The sequence below is a fragment of the Anarrhichthys ocellatus genome, unplaced genomic scaffold, assembly GCF_004355925.1.
Source record: "Anarrhichthys ocellatus isolate YVR2014 unplaced genomic scaffold, GSC_Weel_1.0 scaffold68, whole genome shotgun sequence".
Classification (NCBI taxonomy): domain Eukaryota; kingdom Metazoa; phylum Chordata; class Actinopteri; order Perciformes; family Anarhichadidae; genus Anarrhichthys; species Anarrhichthys ocellatus.
This window is the reverse complement of record NW_022280098.1, coordinates 750,721-768,119: the sequence shown is the minus strand read 5'-3', so window position 1 is coordinate 768,119 and position 17,399 is coordinate 750,721.

Sequence of the window (17,399 nt, the reverse complement as noted above, 5' to 3'; positions counted from 1 at the left end):
CCCCCCAACCTCCGTACCAACCCAACCACCGCTGATGTGATAAAAATGTCACTTTGCCGCACAACTTCATTTATTCTGTTGACATTCGCCTCTGATTAAAAACAATAAAAAAATAAAAAATACATTTAAAAAGGGAGAGAGAGATGGTGTGGCCATGCCCTGAATAGCATATGCAGAATGGAACCCTGGGCATCTATCTTGTTAAAGCCAGGGGGGCTGGATGACTGACTGACTGCCTGGCACACTGGCACTGTCTAGACAATGACAACGCGCTTCAAGGCCACACTTTTTTTCTTGCTTTTCTGGCCTCTGTCTTTTCCCCCCTTTCTTCCTTTGTCCTATATTTCTATTCTTCTGTTCCCCCTCTACCATATTTCCTCCCTTTCTTCTCCCATTCCCCCACAGGCCTACACCTCCTTTCCTCCTCTTTACCTTCGCCTCTCTCGTCCATGGGGATTCATGGCGAATAGTGGCTCTCTTGTAGAGCAACAGTAAGCAAGAGGAAGAAGAAGAAGAAACGGGGAGATAGACAATGGAGGAAGATGGGCAGAGGGGGAATCCATAGTTTTTTTAGGGACATACTTACACGAGGCAAATAATAAAAGCAGCGTGGAAAATAAGGAAACGGGATGGTTGGGAAGCAAATGTCAAAGTAAGACATCTTAAAGGGCTTTGAAGGAGTGTGTATGTCCATGTGTGTGTGTGTGTGTGTATATGTGTGTGTGTGTGTGTGTGTGTGTGTGTGTGTGTGTGTGTGTGTGTACAAGACTGTGTTGGATTTGACCCAGTTCATAATAAAACACTCCCCAAGAAAAGAAAAGGTGTATTTTATGTGTCTGCAAGGGTGCACATTTGTGTTTGCCTGTCTGCATGCCTATATACTTTGTGTGTGTGTGTGTGTGTGTGTGTGTGTGCGTGCGTGTGTGTGTGAGGGTGAGGGTGAGAGGCCTGAGGGCAGTGTAGAAGAGCTGATATGTGGTCAAGTGGTCAAGGCTTCTACAGAGTTGATTCTGCTCAGGGCTATTGACTGGCTAACCCTCTCATCACCACACTGTAACATGGGAATGTATCTGTCTGTCTGTCTGTCTGTCTGTCAAATACCAATAAAATGTTGCGGATTGCAACTCACCTACTTTTACGACTCTAAAGCTTTACACCACTTATCTGTGTCTGTGCCGTTCTCATCTCGCTCCTTCTCTGTGGTGCTTTACACAGGGCTGTAAAGCACCACAGAGTAGCGGGCCTATCATTGGAATAATATGTTTTTTCAACCAAGTGGCGTATTCAGAGGGACCCACTCAGGAAGAAGCAACAAAACAGCAGTTAGTGAAGATGAGGAGGAGGAGGAGGAGGGTGAAATTGAGCGTGAGGCTACAAAACATAAACAGGTTTTCCTGTTATGAGCCCGGGCAGGCATGAAGAAAAAGGGAAAAAAAAGAAAAGATAAAGAAAAAACAAATCCCGACTCCTCATGTGTACTGGGTGGTTATGATGAATAAATTAATCAAACTCATCTTTTGACCTTTTAAACGGCACTAAAAAGTGAAACTGTGTGGAGAAAGCGTTTGCGAAACATTTGTTCTTCGGGCAGAATAAAACTAAATGTAAGATGAATTGAAGCCACTGAAACAACAGCTGTATTATAGGATATAGCACAAGAAAAAGAAAATACAATCTTCATCGCGACTTTTTGGGAAGCCATTTTCTACAAAAACTGTTTTGATTTTCTGATGACAGTAACGTAGCGAGGTGTGAAATGTGTGCTAAAAGCAGGTCCAAAATAATAACTCACGTTACTCAACCTAAGTTACTTAACAAACACGTATCTTAACCCAAATGTAGAGTAGTTTAAGCAGGTGTTTAAAACGTTGGAGAGTACCAGCATCAGACACACGTGAAACAACCAACGGTCATGTGTATTCTCTTGGGAGTCGCCTATTATGTCAGTTTAAGTATGTTTTGGAAATACATTGAAAAAAGGTTGTAATTTTGGGAGGAATCCACTTGTTTTGACTAATTCACATTGGTGAAGAAAGATGAAAGGAAGATTACAATTACAGATAACATTTGAACTGTGGATTTTTCCCCCTATAGCTTATAATTACAAACACATGAGGGAGGGGTGTTTTAAAGGCCAGTGAAGTCAAAGGGAATAACAATAGCAAGCAAACTGACAGACAGACTTAAGAGAATGTGAACCTAACCTTTAAATCAAAGACTTATCTAAATGTATATTAAGCATGTGGCAGTGTTAGGGGCAGCGTAATGAGCTGGAAGCACAGTATCTGACATAGTATCTCATAAAGGCGATATGGTGAGTTGGTTAGCATACAATTGTTTATTCACACATTCATTTGGAGTCATGTTTCTGGCCACTTGACGAATGTAAGTCCGATATTTTCTCACTCTCTTTGAGCTCTGTTTGTGTTTGTGGTGAGGGAAACATCTGTCTCTCAAGCTGTTAAATGCTCAGTACTGTCCACCAGCTAATGAAGACTGTCCTCTTGTATGCTGAGGCTTGTAGTTCATTTCTCACACATTAGCCATGCTCACTCATTATTCCCTTGCTGTCATTGTTCAGGGCTGTCAGTCATGATATCAGCTGTTTAGATCAGCTGGTCTCTTCTATCCAATAGCACAACGGAACAATGACATGGTTAGCCTATCATCTAAATATGATTGTGTCACTACCTTCAGTACGTTCATGCTGCTGCTACGCACCCCTCCACCTCTCCATCTCCCAATCTTCATCATCTTCATTGTCTCCATAAACCTATCATTCTATCAGCCTCATCAGCACCACCAGTGTGGACTCCATGGGGGGGGGGGGTATCTTGCTACTGCTCAGGGCAGACACCCCTCCATTACAAATCTCCCTGTAGAGTCCAAGCACCAAAGACTCTGAAGACTTTATCATCACATATCATCTGTTAATAATAAACAATCATCTTTTCTTCATCTGACTTGTCTCTCCTGATTGAAATGACTAACTTTGCCTGTCTGCTGTTTGTTGCTGAGCAGGTAGTGTACAGTGGGTTTATATGAGCTGCCCGAAACAATGAGCTGAGATAGACAAAGTTATTTGATCTATTGTTAATCTACAAAATGATTGATCAGTGCCACTTTTCATAGAGAATCATGAAGTCCTGTTTGTCTGGACATGTAAATGACACAACTTAAAAAACACACCTGTAGAGTCTGTAGAGTGTATTTATCAACCAAGCGGGGGTCAAACACCAGGAAAGTAACCATAACAAGACAAACTAACCCAACCAGTTATCATTGCCAGCTGGTCAAATACCGTTACTTTGTCAGCACCTTTCGGCATCTTGAGCTGATTGCACGGAGGCTCCTCTAGTGACTGTATGCAACGCACTGGGCTGTTAACAAACTCCAATGGAAATTCTCGTCACAACAGTCGTTGTTCATGTATGTGAGTCATTAATAAGTGAATAAACAACGATTACTTTCTATACCTAACCAAATGGTTGTGTTGCCTCAACCTAACTTCCTATGGAAACGGAAGTTTATTTTGAAAGGACACAAACAAGCGTATATTGACACACCATTCCAACATGTTGAAAAGGAAGGCTGGAGGGGTACGTAGTGCATCAATCTTCAATGCCAAGGGGCACTGACCAAGCAGGTAGTATTGGACATGTTTGGAGTGATAATGTGTGACTAACCAGACAAAGATCTGACAGTCAAAAGGGAGCTGTAAACAGGATCAGAATCACATAACTAATAAACTCTGGGATGCTTTTTCACAAAAAACAATCTGGCAGCTGACTTCTGGAAGTGGACCGAAATAAATACTACTGAGGCAGTCAGTAAAATGGGAAGCAGGTGAGCTAGTGGAGGAACAGGTGGTGGAACTGGCAGGAAGGGGTAACCAGAGGACAGGTACGTGTGGCTGGGTCAGTTAGTGATAAAGACAACCAGGCAGAGGACCGACTGAATAACACTGAGCGATCAGACGAGTTGTGACACATGTTCTGTAAGAGAACAGCGTATGACAGACTTCACATTACGTTGCTTTAAGCTCAACAGATCATTTGAACTGAGCACTCCCAAAACTGTATTTCAAACTATCTATACTCGCCCATGCATTTTTTACAATTCACTTTCATTCCCACAGGCCTGTAGCTGACACTGACCGGCGTATAAACGTTGCCATGACAACACCGGAAGTTGACTTACGCGATTTGTATTATTAGTTTATTTCTGCAATTATAATACATGTTATGTTTACTAATTTTGGGTACCTTGTGTTATCGTTTTGCCCTCGTTTGATGATGATAGACGAGCTTTTGTTGTTGTAACATGGCCATTAACCCTGAAGTTAATCGGAGCTCAGAAAAACGACAAATGGCGGGTGAAACCAGCGAACTTTTTCTTTCCCGTCATGTTATTCTACTGCTGGTCTACCAGGCAAACACGGTAAAGCTTATTAAGTTAACTGATTAAAGTACTGTTATACTTGTTGTAGGTGATGAGAGACAGAGTATTTGTTTCTTTGTTGTTTGTACATGAAGCTATTTTGTGTCTTCTAGTTTTCACGGTGTTCCATGAGAGGACAATAATAAACGTGAACATCAGTAAGAAGCGTGGACTCTTTTATGACCAGTGTGGAGACAAGGCCAATGCTGTCGATCTGTAGTTCCCTTGTTACAGTGATTTGCTCTTTAAACCTCCCTGGGTTTTTACAAATTGTTAACCAATGAAAAGCATTAAAAAGAGCTTGTGACTAAATCTCGTAACTCCATCGGATCCTCAAACTGGTGGCGAAACCTCCACCTCGCCTCCTTCTTCTTTAAAGTGTTGTTCACAGCAGAACTGAAGGTCAACAGTGAGGGGTCATCAGTGAGGGGTCATCTGACTGCGTCTGAGGTTTGATAGTTGCCCCTTCACAGTTTCATAATGAACCAAAATAAATGTAGACTTCTAAACAGCAGTCTGCTTGGGGAATTTAACTCGGCAGGCCAGCGATGGCCGCTTGGTGTGATAGGATCCCCTCATGAGACCTCTCCCCCGGCACTCTCTGGCCCTCGTCAGGCAGATTTCCTCTATGAGGCGTTGCCATTGCCGGCTTTATGTTGAGGTGAAGGTTGCCAGAGCCGTGAGCTTTACAGCACCCCTCGCCCAGACCTCGCCGCTTCCTGGGGCCATGGACTTAGTGCACAGCTCTGATGTTAACGCTGTGATTATAGATGGGACTGTCTACTTAGGAGACTAGCGTAGCTAGCTAGCGATGTGACCTCAGTGGGTGAGCATTCTAAACAATGACGGACAAAACATGTACCTTGACATTTGCTGGTCAAAAACCTCATAACTCATTTGAGTTTGATATTGGTAATTAATTAATAATATAATGAAACAACCAAGTATCTTATAGACACAATACTAACTTTGACAACACAGTTTTACAATTATATATTTTTTCATTTCCTAAAAGTAATGATTTTGGACATACAGGTTTCCGCCCGAGAGCAGATATTTGCTGGTTATATACTGTTGCATTCAAGTATCTCAGCAAGAGTAGTTGTACATTTTGGCATTGATAAGTTTAATGGAGTTTAATGTGCCAAATGTTAAATCAATCTTAAATTGGGAAACATCAAACATTTCTTTACAGGTTGAGAAATGTGATTTGGATTGATGTCAGAAAGATTTGACCCAACATCAGATTAGGCCTTTGCTGTAATATACTGCTTCATGTACTGCTCATACAGTGTTGTTTGTGTAAAAAATAAAAAAAAATATTTCGAAAAGACAGAGAAAATCAATCTTTGACATTATCAGCTCCAAATGAGTTCCCAATACAAACTTTTGCTGTCATTATGAAAATTAGGTTGGACTGATGTAAGCAGGTTATAGTAATGCGCTTCCAATTGCCCCATCTGTATTACACAGAGCAGGGGGGGGTGGTGGTTGGGGGGGGGGGGGGGGGGGGGGGGGGTGCTCATCCTTTCTTATCTGCTATGTCGCCCAATCGATAACTAGGAAATCTAGAAAAGGCTTTGCAAGCACACACTGTTATCCCAAGGAAGGACACACATACACACACACACACGCACAGGGCTTCATGTACTGTGAAGTATTCTATGCACACAGAATACTGTAACATACACACAACCTCATAAACAACAAATAACACTCAAGCACATTGTATGCACACTTGCGTAGATTCACGCCCCCCTTTCCTCGAATCTGTCCCCTCTGACATCACCCTCAGAGCAGATAGGGTCTAGATACACATTTCTGATAGATCTCAGAGTATACTGCTGCAACTTCTCCAGCTCATGCCCATCACTTTGCCATGAAATTCGTTGGTAAGCTGTTGCGTTTTTTACGCTCGATTGGCCACAGACTATTTCCTCTGGAGGGAGGCCCATCTGTTTCCTCCATTCAGACACCAGCCGTTTGAGTCCCAGAAGGCAGCATTAAATTAGAGAACACTGCAGCTTTACACAACTCTACGGACGGCTCTGATGTGACCCTGAGACACCGTAGAGAAAGAAAGAAGGATGGGGTTGGGCCAAGGATATGAACAACTGGGTCCGTCTATATTTCTGTTTATAGGGGGGAGAATATTGACTATATTCCACTCACATACTGTACATCAGACTCACTTGACATCGTTAATCTCATCTCAATCGTGCTAAGGCCATATCTCACAGGAGTTCTTTTAGATCGTATTCTAAAATTCAGAGCAGCTCTTACTTTGTCTCTTTACCACTTCTTTCTCTTGGCACTCTTTTTGTCTTAGTCTTTCCTTCTTTCTTTATGTTATCAGTACAGCTTCTGTGCATTTCTACAATAGTGTGTGAGTGAAAGCTTATGCATGAGTGTCTAAGTGTGTGTGCATCTGGATGACTGGCCAAGGTCTTTGAAGCCTAAGACCTGGATGAAGGATTGAAAGGCCCCTTGAAGCCCCCTGGAAGCCCCTTCAGCCAACGCTGACACCCTCCAGGGGCAGAGGCGCTAGAGGAGGGAGATCAAAACCAGAGAGACGAGGCCAAGAGGTCGAAGTGAAGCAAAAGAACCGGGGAGCATCTACAGTCCAAGGAAGTATCTGTGGTCTCTGCAGAATTTCTAAAAAGGGTCAGCACAAGTGAGCAAAGAAAAGAAAAGGCATCAAAACCAGGAAGAGTATGCTGCTGTGAAATGCCGGCTACTCTAGGAGAAGAATGGGCTGAAACATCGCCCTGAGGGCGCTATGCCAGGCCTAATGGCACCTAATTCCTGTGATGCTCCGAAAGATATCATGATCGAAATGTTTTCAGAGGCCTGTTGAATTCCTGAATCCTGAACTTTGGGTCATCATGAACAATCCACTTTTGAACGGGCTTATTCGTAGTTAGAAGCAATGTTTAGTCACAATCGTTTATTCAGGCTTGTCAGGGTTTCTATGCAAAGTGTAATAATGAAGTGAAGTTAAGATTCTGTCGCTCTCATTTGCTTTGGCCTCTCCTGAAAGTATCTTGTTGAGGCAAAGGCTGTTTGAAAGCCTCTTTCAATTGCCTCCCACTCACTACTTTGCAATTCAACGAGAAACAATTAAACAAGAGAGTAGCCTTAGCCATGACACCAACAATGGAGCACTGTGATGGCGATCAATAGCGAATCTGCGATTCACCACTCGAGGTCAGCGAACTTAGCAGCACACTATGTGCTAATGGCTAATGGTCACCGAATGCTGGTCTGAATGAATACTCTGATAACAATATTTAATTCCTGCGCCGACACTTTTACACGATTAGTCTGCCTCATCCTCAATCTACCCATCCATCACTGGCCAAAAAAGGCACCTGGGGCAGACAAGAATGAAAAACAAGAAAAGAGTCAAGAGAGCATTTCCCATTTAATTATTCATCCATTATTTTAGTAAACTGTTGCATAGTTTGATGAATATTTTTTTCTGTAATCAGTGGACTCTTCAGAGTCTCCGGATTTTGCACATCTGTCTTTCTCTCTCTCTCTTGTAACCTTCATCAGTACAGTGTACAGCAGCTGAAGACATATGGGCATTGATTTTCGCCCTGAGCCATGTGGGCTGAACTCAAAGAGAGCTTGTCAGAAGAGTCGGCGAGAGGGGGAGAGAGAGAGAGAGAGAAAGAAAGTAAAAAAGAAAGAGGGAAGGGAGGATGGAAACCTCCCCAAACGAGCATCTGACAAAAACAAGGTGCCTGCCTGACCCTCACCACCTTCGACATGTGGGAACTCTTAGAGGGTAAAAAAATGCTGAAACAACAGCGAAACAAGCCAAGAAAATAACAAAGAGAAAGAAGCTGCTTTTTTTCCCCCCTCTGCTTTGTGGTCGCCTTTTCTACATTTTCAACAAAGAAATTAATGCCCACTTCGAGCATGTCCGTTGGGCCACAATCTGTCGGCATGCTTTGATGTGCTCATTGCGGGCTCCTCTCAAGTCCTGTATGCCGACTTCCTCTAACAAAGGGAATAAAATAGAAGGATAAAGAAAGACGAGAGAGACTTGCCTGTTTTTTGTATTTGGCGAGGCACTACTTGTATTCCTAGCGGACATTCTGCCTTCAGCTCTCGTTCTTTGCTCTCTTGTTCCCCCTCTTTATCTCTCTCTCTCTTCCGCCTCTCCAGCGCCAGTCCTTGTTGGAGGGTAAGGACTTGGAGAAAGTTAATGATCAAACAGGTAAATCTCATTTTCGTTTGATATTTATTTAGGTCTTAGCTCTATCCCTGCAGCATTCTACCCGAGACCCCACACAAGTTGTTTTTTTCTCCTGCTTTACGTGCCAAAATCTACTTCTGTTGAACTTCTTAGCAGGTATGAATACTGATACTCCAACACTAAGCATGAACTATGTCAAGGACAAAAAAGTATGCTTTAAAAACTACATTAATAGAAATTGAAATTTTGGCCACTTGGAGACAGTGCAAAAATCTGCAAACACAACATTGACATTTTATCAGCAGACGAAGTTAATTTGGCAAACCGTTGCCCATTTACAGAACCAGCAAAAACACTAGCTTTTCTTTTCAGTGGTGTTTCTGGCCACTCAATGAATGTAAGTCCAATATTCACGCTCGTTCTAGCTCTCTTTTGGTCTCCACCAACTCGTCAGAATCAGCTTTTTTGGCCAAGTCTGTTGTATGGTATAGTAGTGGGTTCCTGTCCTGTTTGGTAGCTGATCCAATCCATACAGTTATGGATGCTACTCTGACCTCTTTTGTAAGTGTGTTCCTGGCCTGATATTCAGGAGTCTGTCCCCACTACTGTAGGCCATCTCCTTGGCCTAAGCTATCTGAGTTTAACTGTAAACCAGGGTTTACTATTGTTGTATGTAAAGAAGATTGTAGTTGGCACACAAATGTCCTCACAAAAACTGATTGACGATATCCCAGTCTCGAAGAGCTCAAAATACTTCAATCAGTGCAGTAAAAGCAGGCCTAAAAATCCAGCTTTGTCTTGTTGGCCCATCCCTTCAAAGTCTTGACCACACACCGCAGTTTTGAGTTCCTACCTTGTGGTTGGAAGAAGATGAGCCAGACAGTGATCAGAGAGTCCCAAAGAGGCATGGAAAACAGAGTGATAGGCATCCTTAATTGTGGTGTAGCAGTGGTCTAGTGTGTTATTATCCCTGGTGGGACACTTTATAAGCTGTCTGTAATTTGGTACACCCACTTTCATTTATGTAAAAGCAGATTTCAGTCACCCCTTGTTTTCCTCGATAGCTGCAGGTGGAGGTGGAGAGTTGTGGGTGGAGTGAAGTGTCTGCGATGTGTGTTTGCTCTGTTGCAGCAGCCCTTACATCTTGTTGGCCAAACAGCGGAAGTTTGCCAGATGTATTGAACAAAAGCGCAGTTCTAAATCACAGCTGTCGCAGTTGAACGAGCACTTTGACGCATTTTTCCTGTCTTTGCCTTCCAGTAATCCTTTGGAGAGCTGCTGTTTCTCCAATTTAAAGCTTAATAAAACGTTCCGTTTCAATGACAAAGTGAAAAAATGTGCTTGTCAGATTCCTCCCTGGTGATTGTGACCAGCAAAGGAGAGAGGAAAACTGAATAAACAAACGTAAACAGAAAAAGTACTATCAAGCGCAACACCAAGGCTGCCATCCTCGTGCCAACCCTGCCTTCATCTGGCTCTTGAGCAGCTAAATGCTCCACGATGTTCACCAGCTAGTTGCTAACTTTACCGATCTGCTTTTTAGTGCTGGGTAGGTAGCATGAAGTTATAATGTGTTTTCACTGAGAACAGAAGCCTCCTTGATGAGAGCGGTAGGAATGAATCAATACAGGAAAGTTGCGTCCTGTGAAACTGGTGTCATGCCACTGTTACGACAGCCCATCATTCAGAAATCCCAATAGTCCAAATAATGTCCCATTGCTCAGAAAATACACACTCTCTGTGCAACTAACAAAAGCACATGGCTAGTTAACATGCAGAATGACATCATCACATCATTGTTTTTGAGATTGGTTGGGTTCAGGTTAATATCAGGGTATGCCAACTAGAAACAGAGTGGGGAGGGTCACGACTTCGCCATGGTAGAAAGAAAAATATTAGGTCTGATGATGTCCCTCTGCATAAAAATTAGCCAAGTGCTTCTGTTTGTTGCAGGGAAAGGTTGTATTTTCAGAAAAATGGGTCTTTGGAACGATGGGTGTCTGTTTTGGGGATAACGGGCCAATAAGACATTTCTCAAACTATTAGGCTTTCGGAACAATGGACAGTGCTTAAATGCTTCATCAAGCTAATAGTCACTTCAGAGGAAGGCAATAATTCTCTAGGGGTTTATCATTACAGTATAAGCAACACTTATTTACATTTTACCCATAAGCCTGTTTTTAAATAGAAACATATCAACTGGTGCAGCTTTAAACATTCTAAAAATCCTTTAAAACTGGTTTGATGTGTCTTTAATGGTATACTTTTCTTTTTTTTCAATGTGAAATGATGTACCACGACATTGGGTAAACTGTGAACTGGACTGCACTGACATCTGTCAGTATATTGATAATTGTAATGACATGATTTAAGCAAGTCAAATTCCCATGTAACTCAAAGAGCCTTGCAGCTCTAGAGCTTTCTACCTTTAATTGCCTACACATTTCTTTTGCTAGTTTTTTTTCTGTAATTGAGACCAAGTTTTATTTTCTTTAAACGAGTGAACAAATCTGCCAGTGAAGTAATAACATGTCATGTCAGTATGTGGAGAATATGTCAGTTGTTTCTGATGCGAATACGCTTGTTTAAATAGTGTGTGAAAGTCCATTCTTGACCTTGGAATGTTGAGGGAAAAACAAAGCTTCATTTAAGGTCAGTTTCCCGGAGCTTTAACCAAGTGGTTTAAGTTATGCCCCATACGCTGAGGAAAAAGAAGATTTTAAGTAAATTTGCTTATTTTGGAACTTTCAATGTAATTGAAAGTTGTTGTTTTTTTCTTCATTAAACTTCTCTTTAAATATCTTCAGAAATCCTGATTCTTTTTTCTCAATCCTGCCTTACCCCGTCTTGTTATCGGATACAAATAGTCATTTATAAAAATCTCTCTTTTGATTCTCTGATTATATCCACATTACTTCAGTGGTCCTCCATACAGAACGTATTTCGAGCAGTGTGAATATGTGTAAACCCTGGATCTTGATAAAACTCTGGCTCTTGTTCAACATCCCGACACAAAGCGCTTGCTACTGAAATGGTATACTGCAGGTCCACTTCTGCACAGCTAGATTTCTGTTGTCTGAAATCAATCACCGCCCTCAATCTGAGACACACACACACACACACCAACACACATCCCTTGTTTCACATCAAAGGCGTGTCTGTTTTCTGTGTTGTGTAAGCCTGTTCTTATTCTGTACACTTGACCTTCTGGCACCAAGGCCCAGTTATGGCTGATAGAGACAACAAACAAAGAGTGATCTCTATCTCCCAGATCATTACGCAACCTACACCGGGGGAAGGCACGGTACAGATATAGCCAAAGGGCAAGGTGGACGGCCCGTCGTCAGGGCTCATCTTTCACACAGCCCGTACACCTGCATGCTGACACACGTGCTCTCACACACACACACACAGACAGATGCATCATACGCAGGCTTGTAAGCCCTATGGGGACAGACATTTAAAGTATTCACATGCACATACAACAGTAGCTGTTGTCATGAACAAGTTTAAAGTTAAAAGGTATATGGCTGAGAGAAACCTATTACCCTTGAGGCTTATGAGAACCTTTCAAACTACATTGGATAAGCTCAAAATACACAGAGGTCGAGTTGAAAACAAAGCTCTTGTTTTTTTACATCCTGAAATGCTGACCTTTTGGAGATATGAGGTTTCTTGAGTAACCAGTGTACCTGCAGGTACCCTATACTTGCAGGTTCAGCAGAAGCTTTGTCACATCTGCAAAAGGGCTAATTGCCAAGGACATTCAGGTTGGAGAAGACACAGTCCATCTGAACTCAAAGTAGGCTACTTCAGCTGCACCTGCTAAAACACATTACATATTAGGAAGAACTATTTTGAGTAACTCAAGGATTATCCCGACATATTTACATTCTGGTTCATAGCATTGTCTTACTTAAGACCCCTGTTCTGTCTATGTGCAATTCTCTTTTTTCTCTTATTTTTAACTCCTGAACCCTTTCAACCCCACTTTTTTTGACTGAGAAAACGGTGCAAGAAATCCAACGTGCTTGTACTCTACACCTGTGCAAATGGCAATTAAAGTAATTTTACTTGAACTTGTCAAACTTTATTGGGTTCTCCAAGCACTTGTAGATCTTACTCATTATAGCCTCTGTGTCCAGATGCTGTACTTTACATTTGTAGATGGTTAAAGGAGTCAAATTCCTGGTCAATAGAACCGTTTCAAATTAAGACCAATGCAGAGCGAGACGGAGGCCAGACAAGAGCACTGCATTACACACTCAGCTTCTCTGATACAAGGTGGAACATGCAAACCAAAGGTGTTTCTAAGCGTGGATGAAGGTTTGACGTGGTCCCAGCCATTGCATTTTGTGCGTTTTTTTTAGGGCCGCTCTGTTGCTAATTTTTGCTAATCTCCTCCCAGACAGCCACAATTTATTTTGCTACATTGATGGCTAGTTTGCAACCTTTTCTGATGTCCTGTCTGGTCTTTTCTTGGTCCACCTGACTTTGTTGTATTTTACAATCAAAACCAATAATAAATCAAAATTATGAATATAGGACCCAAGCTGTAATACAGCAGAATGGTCTTTTCAATATATGTCTGCACAGACATCATTTTTGAACACCATTATGCTCGGGGTTATTCATTTGTTTATTGGTCAGTGCCCATGGCTGGCCAGTAACCAGCCATCAAAGGCTTTGCCCCAGTACCACAGAGAGAAATATAGAAATAAAAAGCTGAGTTTCTTATTACTCCGTCCCTCACATGCTTTCATCGCTCATTCCTCCCCTCCGGGTTTCATCTATGAAATTAAAGTAAAGTGAATGAACTTCTCCTTTGAAGAATGGACAGACAGAGGAAAGGCTAAAATGACAGAGCGAAGAAAGAGACAAGGGGGAGGAGTGAGCAGTCGGGGAGGCTGGTGAAGAAAGGGTGAGCGAGGGGCAGCAGAAGTTAGAAAGAGAGAAAGAATGTTTAGTTGCTGGGGGAAAGCGATGGGAGCGCAATTAAAAGTGCACACACTGGCAAAAATCTGGGTGCTTTCAAGGCAGAATAGCCGTGGACCTCTTCGGGTAAGTCATCACATTAAAAGGCAATGTGTTTGAAGATGTAGCGAGCTCCGCTAACTGATGCTTTATTACAATCCAGGAAGTGCTGCAGTCTTCTATTAGGCCGCTCCAAAACCCCTCGCTTTCCTCGTTTTTCCCTTTATTCATTTATTACTTACTAACCAAGCGATAGATTATTGGGTCAGTTTAGACCAAGTCTGGCCTTCAAGATTATTACAGGGGATGTATTGATCTGTGGCTTATTCACTAGTATTCAGTGCTGATGGGTATACATATCAATATTAATTATATGCCCCAAAAGTCTATCATTTGAATGTTTAACACTTTATCCCAAAAGCTTGAAAAGGTGCTGAAACATTAAGAGTTTCCTTCTTCATGGAGAGCAGTGGTCATTGAATTCACATCATCCACAATGGATTCCTTTCCACCGAGCTTACGTGCACACCATCGTGCACACCATTTTGTTTGTACTACTGTAATCTATCATTTGAGTTTCAAGGGATCACAGCAACTTAACAGAGGAGTCCATGGGACATAGAACATACAAGTGGTCAGACAGTTAAGACAATTTGAACCAATTATCAAAAAAAGTAATTCCTAACACTTGTGACCCCTTAAAATGAAGGTTATTCTCTACTGAGCACTATGTGTCTACTGTCACGGGAGTTCACGGATAGGACCCAAATGCAAGACCACAGGAGACAGAGTCCGATGTAACAGATTTTATTTTGAAGGTGTGTGAAGGTGTGGAGCCCGTGGCTCGACACCGGAGAGTACGCAGATCGACCAGTACTCTACACCCGTAGCAGAGAGGAGAGAGATTAGTTCAGGAAGAAACAACGGGTTTCAACTTACGGAACGGCGGTGGAGGCTACCGAGGCATAAGACAATACGAACTGACAACCCAGGCCTGCAAGACCAGGGTTGATATGCTGCTGGGTAACGAGCCAGATTGTCCGCAGCTGTGCATCCATCAGGGCGATGGCAATGGGAGGGTGTCTGGAGGCAGGGGCACACAGGGCACTGGTGGACACCGGTGATAATGGCCTGGACCTCAAAAGGGCCAATGAACCGGGGGGACATCTTCCGGGATTCGGTCCTTAAAGGGATGTCCTTGGCGGAGAGCGACACCATTTGACCGACTTGGTAATGTGGAGCAGGGATGCGGCAGCGATCCGCCAAATGTTTATTTTGTTCCGCCGTACAGAGAAGAGCGGCCCTGGTCTCCCTCCACACCTTCCTACAGCGACGAAGGTGGAGCTGAACTGAGGGAACGGCTGTCTCCACCTCCTGGGCGGGGAACAGAGGTGGTTGGTAACCCAGGGAGGCCTCGAATGGAGTATGACCAGTAGCCGATGATGTATGGGAGTTGTGGGCATATTCCACCCAAGGCAGGTGAGTACTCCAGCTGGAGGGATTCGATGCTGCCACGCAGCGGAGGGAGGCCTCGAGCTCCTGATTAAGTCTCTCTGTCTGCCCATTGGACTGGGGGTGGAACCCAGAGGACAGACTGATGGTTGCGCCGTGGGCCCGGCCGAAGGCTCTCCAGACCTGGGATATGAACTGCGGACTTCGGTCTGACACAATGTCCACAGGGATCCCATGCAGACGGAACACCTGGCTGACCATGATGTCAGCCGTCTCCTGAGCTGAAGGAAGCTTGGGCAGAGCGAGGAAGTGAGCCACCTTGGAGAAGCGGTCAACCACCGTAATGATGACCGTGTTTCCTTGAGAGGGTGGCAGGCCTGTGACGAAGTCCAGGACGATATCGGACCAGGGACGATGTGGCGCCGGGAGGGGTTGCAGCAAGCCAGCGGGAGGTCGGTGTGACGTTTTATTGCGGGCACAGGTTGCGCAGGCGAGGACAAATGCTCTAGTGTCCGCCTCCAGCGATGTCCACCAAAAGGTTCTCCGAAGCAGATCAATTGTGCGTCTGACGCCAGGGTGACAGGAGAACCGGGAGGTGTGCGCCCACTGGAGCGTGCGGACAGGGGAACAAAGAGGCGGCCGGGAGCCCCTCCTCCGGGGTCTGGCTGGGTCCGGAGAGCATCCTGCACCACTGATTCGATCTCCCAGGTGAGAGAGGCTGCCACACAGGTTGCAGGGAGGATGGTACCAGGACTGGAGAAGTGACTGTTGGGAACGTAAAGGAGCGTGTTTGGTTATCAGCAAATATGAAACTAAACTATTAACATCAATGGAGATATTAACATCAATAAGTTAATTAGTAATTACTAATAAGAACGGGGCACCAACCTGCGGACAGGGACCAATAACCTAACTATAAACTAAGTCTCATAATTAGTGTTCACTCACGATATTAACAGTCTGAATACTATTACACGTTTGGAGTGCGAGTGAATGGTTAAGTTCGAGCACAGGCCACCACATCCAGTTGTTATTACACACCCATGCACAAGTAATGCAGACGACTGCTCTTTAACATATAACAGAGTTTATTCAATCAAAATAATAAATGATCAAATCAAGTAATATCACAATCAACAAACGCTATCATACAATTATGTGTCTAATACCTAAACTCAAATGAAATAAAGTGGGGTCAGGATATGTGTATCGATATATGTACATACAGTGTGTGTGTGTGTGTGTGTGTGTGTGTGTGTGGAAAGGAAGGGGGGGGGGGCTACTCTACAGTGATGGTGGGTAATCTCAATAGGGGCGTGTGAGCCTACAGGCAAAGATGGCGGAGTCTAGGGACCGGCGACCAAAATGGCTGAGAGGTGGCTGCTATCACCACGTGGGACGGCGTACCCTGTGGGTTGGGGTCAGAGATTACGTAATCACGAGTCTGAGAGGTTCACCCAAAATCAGTAGCTCCAACTACGTGTGTGTGGGTTAGTAGAGGGAGAGAGAGAGAGAAAATCGAGCACTGAGCGCGGTGCTCTGCGCAGTAGTGAGGAAGTGAGGAACAGCATGCTTTTACGGTGATAGTTGCGGTTCTAGATCTCACTCGCAGAGCCGATTTAAAGAGGAGAGAATAAAACCAAAACCAAAATAAAAGAATCCCCAAAACAAACGGATCTTTGTCACTGCGGTGAAATGAGAGTTTGTCTCCCTATCACCCCGAAACACGGTCGGCCAGACGAGAGTCGGCCACCGTAGTTTTAGTTTTTAAAATGATAGAATCACAAGCTCCACATCCACTAGCAGCGACGGATCAAATGCGAACGGTTACAGCAGGAAATACACAATATAACGGGACTCCGTGGTCCGCGATGCTGGCGTAATAACACGTTATAACACAACAGTAGCTTAACACAACAAGATACAGGAATAACAACGACATAAACGAATAGTCTAAATTAAGCTAATGCTAAGCTAAGCTAATCTAGGCCCAGATACCAGTAACTCTTACTTTGAGAAGCTTCGTTCGGCAGAATCCTTTTCCCGTGGTGGGAATCATTCAGTCTTTGGGAGATGAGGGGTCCCGGTGGCGCGGCTATTGGAGCTAGCGCAGACTCAATCCCCTCGCTGCAGAGAGGGATCTTCTTAACATCGGAGGCGTGCGGGAGTCGCTCGTCTTTGGCCGGAAATCTTCGGCTCTTTAGGGGCTCAGTTGCCCTCTTTTGCCGGCAAGGTGTGCACTAAAGGGTGGGAGGACGGGTCGTAGAGATTATCCGTTCTCGCACAACGGGATCCAAAACTCAAAATAAAACACAGTCTGTAGTCT